Raw genomic sequence first — 6451 nt, 5'->3', positions numbered from 1 at the left:
TGTTAGCTAAGTTTTTTGTAGCAATCATTTCAAGGTATATATTAACACATACATCAAATCATGTTGTATACCTTAAGTTAATACCACTGTACAGTCCATGGAATTCTCCAGGCCAGAATACTGGAATGGGTAGCCTTTCCCATCTCCAGGGGATCTTCCCAACCTAGGGATCGAACCCAGGTCTCCCGCTTTGCAGGCAGATTCTCTACTAGCTGAGCCACAGGGGAAGCCCATGCTAGTTTCTACTATACAGCAGGGTGAGTCAGCTATTATTATTGCTTAGCCTCTAAGTTGTGTCCAACTCTGTTGCAACCCCAAAGACTGTAGCCCACCAGGCTCCTTTGTCCATGAGATTTCCAATGCAAGAATCCTGGAATAGGAACCGTTTCCTTTTCCAGGGGATGTTCCTGACCCAGGGATTGCACCTGCGTCTCTTGTTAGCAGGCAGATTCTTTACCATTGAGCCACCAGGAATCAGCTATCAGTTCAGTTCAGTCACTCATGTGTCCGACTCTTTGCGACCCCATGGACTGCAGCACGCCAGGCTTCCCTGTCCATCACCAACTCCCAGAGCTGGCTCAAACTCATGTCCATCGAGACAGTTATGCTACCCACCCAACCATCTCATTCTCCATCATCCCCTTTTCCTCCTGCCTTCAATCTTTCCCAGCATCAGGGTCTTTTCCAATGAGTCAGTTCTTCACATCAGGTGGCCAAAGTATTGGAGTTTCTGCTTTAGCATCAGTCCTTCCAATGAATATTCAGGACTGATCTCCTTTAGGATGGACTGGTTGGATCTCCTTGCAGTCCAAGGGACTCTCAAGAGTCTTCTCCAACACCACAGTTCAAAAGCATCAATTCTCTGGCACTCAGCTTTCTTTATAGTCCGACTCTGACATCCGTACATGACTACTGGAAAAACCATAACTTTGACTATACAGACCTTTGTCAGCATAATAATATCTCTGCTGTTTAATATGCTATCTAAGTTGGTCATAGTTTTTCTTCCAAGGAGCAAGCATCTTTTAATTTCTTGGAATCAGCTATATGTTTACATATATCCTCTCTTTTTCTGAATTGCCTTCCCATTAAGGTCACCACAGTGCACTGAGTAGAGTCCCCTGAGCCATACAGTAGGGTCTCTTTAGTTAACTATTAGCATATACGTGTCAGTCTCAGTTCATCCCACTGCTTCCCTTTTCCCCCTTGGTGTCCATACATTTGTTCTCCACTTCTGTGTCTGTATTTCTGCTTTCCCAGTGAGATCACCTACACCATTTTTCTGGATTCCATACTTACGTATTAATATATGGTACTAGTTTCTAGGTCCATCCATGTCTTTATATAAAGAACCCAATTGTGGTCCTTTAATGGCTGAATAATATTCCATTGTATACACCATAGGAAAAAATTTCTATTATGTTTGACCTACTGTATATTGCTGAGTCACTTCATTATAGCAGGTATCATGACTCTAACGAGCACTTTATTTTTCTTTCCTCTATATCTTTCTCTCTACTAGAATCTATCTATATCTGAATTCAGACATGACCAAGCATCTCCTATCTTAAAAGAAAACAAAACCAAAAAATATACTTCCCCTGACTCCACATTCTTGCCCAGTTTTGTCTGGACTTCCTTCCACAGACAATCTTATTAGGAAAGTTCTCTATGCAGTCTTAATTGCTTGCTTCTCATTCACTTGCAGCCCAACTCATACGGCTTCTTTCCCACCACTCCATTAAAACTGCTCCTGCTGAAGCACTCTATAAATGCCATATTTCCAAATCCAGCAGACACTCATTGGTCCTCACTGTAGCTCCCAGGATTTAATACATCAGTCACATACTGACAAAGGTCCATATAGTCAAAGTTAGAGTTTTTCCAGTAGTCGTGTATGGATGTGAGAGTTGGACTATAAAAAAGCTGAGCACCAGAGAATTGATGCTTTTGAACTGTGGTGTTGGAGAAAAGTCTTGAGAGTCCGTCTGACTGCAAGGAGATCCAACCTGTCCATCCTAAAGGAAATCAGTCCTGAATATTCATTGGAAGGACTGATGCTAAAGCAGTCACATACTTCATGACATATTTTCTTCTCTTGGTTCCTTGAAATAATCTCTTATGTGAATGACAGGAATTTTGAAAGTATAATATCTAAAACTCATCTCCAACTTCTACCCCTTCATTCTCTCATCTCAATAAGTGGTAATTCCACTCATCATAGTGGCTCATGCTAAGAATCTGAGGGTCACTTTGAACACATCCTTCTTTCTCACTATCCATAGCCAATCAATCATCACGTCCTGCCAGTTTTATCTCCTAATTTTTCTCAAAAGTAGGTACTCTTCTTCATCTGCATTCTCCTTCACCCCTCCCATTTTATGATTAAATTTGTGATTTATGATTAAAATTGTAAATCAGATGTCACTTCCCTCTTAAAATTCTTTAGAAAATTTCCACTGTCTTAGAATAAATTCCCTGGATTTTACTTAATAAATACAGCATATAAACTCTTATATGGTCTTGTCTTTCCTATGTCTTTAGTGTCATCTAGCAATCACTCCCCTTTGCTCATTAGATTATGGCTTTTCTTTTAAACCTTTGAAATGAATGAGTTCTTTCCCACCTGGTGTGTGTTTAGTCACTTGTCATACTGAACTCTCTGCAACCCGGTGGACTTGTAAGCCCCTAGGCTGCTCTGTCCATGGAATTTCCCAGGCAAGACTACTAGAGCGGGTTGCCATTTCCTACTCCAGGGGATCTTCCCAATCCAGGGATTGAACCTGCCTGAGAACCTCTCTAATTGTAAGAACAAAAATCAACTCAAACAAACTTAAGCAAAAACAGGGAACACAGAAAGTCACATACTAAGCGGCTTCAGATGTGGCTAAGATGCTTGCTCCTTGGAAGAAAAGCTATGACCAACCTAGACTGCACATTAAAAAGCAGAGGAATTATTTTGCTGACAAAGGTCCATCTAGTCAAAGTTAGAGTTTTTCCAGTAGTCATGTATGGATGTGAGAGTTGGACTATAAAAAAGCTGAGCACCAGAGAATTGATGCTTTTGAACTGTGGTGTTGGAGAAAAGTCTTGAGAGTCCCTCTGACTGCAAGGAGATCCAACCAATCTATCCTAAAGGAAATCAGTCCTGAATATTCATTGGAAGGACTGATGCTGAAGTTGAAACTCCAATACTTTGGCCACCTGATGTGAAGAACTGACTCATTGGAAAAGACCCTGATGCTGGGAAAGACTGAAGGCAGGAGGGTAAGAGGACGACAGAGGAAGAGATGGCTGGATGACATCACCGACTTGATAGACATGTTTAAGCAAGCTCCGGGAGTTGGTGATGGACAGGGAAGCCTGGCGTGCTGAAGTCCATGGGGTCACAAAAAGTTGGACACTACTGAGCGACTGAACTGAAGTCAAACGTGGCTAATTCCAGAAACTCCAATTATGACCTTATTGTGTTGTTTTATGACTCTGCTTATCTTTGGTTTGATTCTTCTTGATTTGACATGATCTGTCCTCACAGATGCAAGATATCCACTCTCTAAGGTGCTGATTTATGTAATGAAGAATTAATTTTACCCAGAGAGAGGTCTGGCCTTTATCCCTTTATCCTAGGCTTCTGGGAAGTAATCTTTAGGCACTTTGAATGCCATGCTTGATACGAGTGTCTCTACCTGCCTGGGGGCTGTACACCAGCCAGATAGTAACACTGTGAGTTAAGGCAAGGGCTTTGATCCATATCAGCAATGTGCATCTTAAGGTGACTTTGAGTCAGTGGTATCAGTTGACCTCTGGAGGGGCTGGGGACTGAGACCACCCACATCATATTTAGGGGACGAAGCCCTTGTGAAAGTTCTGGATGCGGATGGTCAAATGAATTTCCTGATTGGCAACATTCTGTGCATATTGTCACATGTAGTGTTAAGAGAGTAATGCAATCTTGACTCCACCGGGAGAGGACAGCTCAATACTCCAGGTTTGGTACCCTCCCGGCCAGTGAGTCTTTGCCTTTGGCTGATTTTAATCTGTATCCTTTGCCTGCAATAAACTGTAACCTTTAATTCCACAGCTTTAAGTGAACTTTGTTTTTCTAGCTAATTCTCAAAACTGAAGGTAGCTGTGAAAGTGAAAGTGAAAGTGAAGTCGCTCAGTCGTGTCCGACTCTTTGCGACCCCATGGACTGTAGCCTATCAGGCTCCTCCATCCACAGGATTTTCCAGGCAAGAGTGCTGGAGTGGATTGCCATGTCCTGGGAACTACCAAATGTGTGCTTGGTGCAGAAGTGAGGATGGTCTTGTGCAAACATGCCCCCTCTAACCATTGGCTAATTCTCTTATACATTTTCTTACACATTACACATTCTTCGCTTAATAACTGTAGCCACATGATTCTGTTTATTCTGATACTCTAAAAGAAAGGTTGCAGGTGAAACCTTGGCCGGCTAGCCTGATGTAAGTGTCCTAAGTGGGAGAAGGAGCGTTGTGGTCAGTATCAGCCAGATATCTACCTAAGCTGTGGCAGAATGGGTTCCTCACAGGAGAGAAGGTTTAAGTTACCAAAAGAGAAGAAAAAGAAGGGGGATAGGGATTCTGGGTAGACAAAAATAGCAGACACTCAATATGGCTCATTTGTACAGTCTTTCCCTCTCTGAGAACACTCCTGATTCTTACTCACCACTTCCACCATCACCACAGTTTTCTAATGACTAAGTATACTTGCCATTTGAGTTTCAGATTAAATGTCATTTCACCCGAGAGGCTTCCTTCAGTTAAATTACAAGTTCTCATCAGATGGTCCTATAGCTCTTGACAGTTTTTGGTTATATATTCACTGGCCTGTTGTTTTTTAGTCACTAAGACTTAAATAGAAGAAAGTGGGGAAAACCACTAGACCATTCAGATATGACCTAAGTCAAATTCCTTATGATTACACAGTGGAAGTGAGAACTAGATTTAAGGGACTAGATCTGATAGACAGAGTACCTGATGAACTATGGAATGAGGTTCATGACATTGTACAGGAGACAGGGATCAAGATCATCCCCATGGAAAAGAAATGCAAAAAAGCAAAATGGCTGTCTGGGGAGGCCTTACAAATAGCTATGAAAGGAAGAGAAGCAAAAAGCAAAGGAGAAAAGGAAAGATATAAGCATCTGAATGCAGAGTTCCAAAGAATAGCAAGGAGAGATAAGAAAGCCTTCTTCAGAGCTCAGTGCAAAGAAATAGAGGAAAAGAACAGAATGGGAAAAACTAGAAATCTCTTCAAGAAAATTAGAGATACCAAGGGAATATTTCATGCACAGATGGGCTCGATAAAGGACAGAAATTGTATGGACCTAACAGAAGCAGAAGATATTAAGAAGAGGTGGCAAGAATACACAGAACTGTACAAAAAAGATCTTCACGACCCAGATAATCATGATGGTGTGATCACTCATCTAGAGCCAGACATCTTGGAATGTGAAGTCAAGTGGGCCTTAGGAAGCATCACTACGAACAAAGCTAGCGGAGGTGATGGAATTCCAGTTGAGCTATTTCAAATCCTGAAAGATGATGCTGTGAAAGTGCTGCACTCAATATGCCAGCAAATTTGGAAAACTCAGCAGTGGCCACAGGACTGGAAAAGGTCAGTTTTCATTCCAATCCTAAGGAAAGGCAATGCCAAAGAATGCTCAAACTACCACACACTTGCACTCATCTCACACGCTAGTAAAGTAAGTCTCAAAATTCTCCAAGCCAGGCTTTAGCAATACGTGAACTGTGAACTTCCAGATGTTCAAGCTGGTTTTAGAAAAGGCAGAGGAACCAGAGATCAAATTGCTAACATCCACTGGATCAGGGAAAAAGCAAGAGAGTTCCAGAAAAACATCTACTTCTGCTTTATTGACTATGCCAAAGCCTTTGACTGTGTGGATCACAATACACTGTGGAAAGTTCTGAAAGAGATGGGAATACCAGACCACCTGACCTTCCTCCTGAGAAACCTATATGCAGGTCAGGAAGCAACAGTTAGAACTGGACATGGAACAACAGACTGGTTCCAAACAGGAAAAGGAGTACATCAAGGCTGGATATTGTCACCCTGCTTATTTAACTTATATGCTGCGTATATCATGACAAACGCTGGGCTGGAAGAAGCACAAGCTGGAATCAAGATAGCTGGGAGAAATATCAAGAACCTCAGAAATGCGGATGACACCACCCTTATGGCAGAAAGTGAAGAGGAACTAAGGAGCCTCTTGATGAAAGTGAAAGAGGAGAGTGAAAAAGTTGGCTTAAAGCTCAACATTCAGAAAACGAAGATCATGGCATCTGGTCCCATCACTTCATGGCAAATAGAGGGGGAAACAGTGGAAACAGTGTCAGACCTTATTTTGGGGGGCTCCAAAATCACTGCAGATGGAGATTGCAGCCATGAACTTAAAAGACACTTACTCCTT

Source organism: Budorcas taxicolor, chromosome 6, assembly GCF_023091745.1.
Source record: "Budorcas taxicolor isolate Tak-1 chromosome 6, Takin1.1, whole genome shotgun sequence".
In the NCBI taxonomy this organism is placed as follows: Eukaryota; Metazoa; Chordata; class Mammalia; order Artiodactyla; family Bovidae; genus Budorcas; species Budorcas taxicolor.
The sequence above is the reverse complement of the archived record's forward strand: the minus strand, read 5'-3'. Positions refer to the sequence as shown.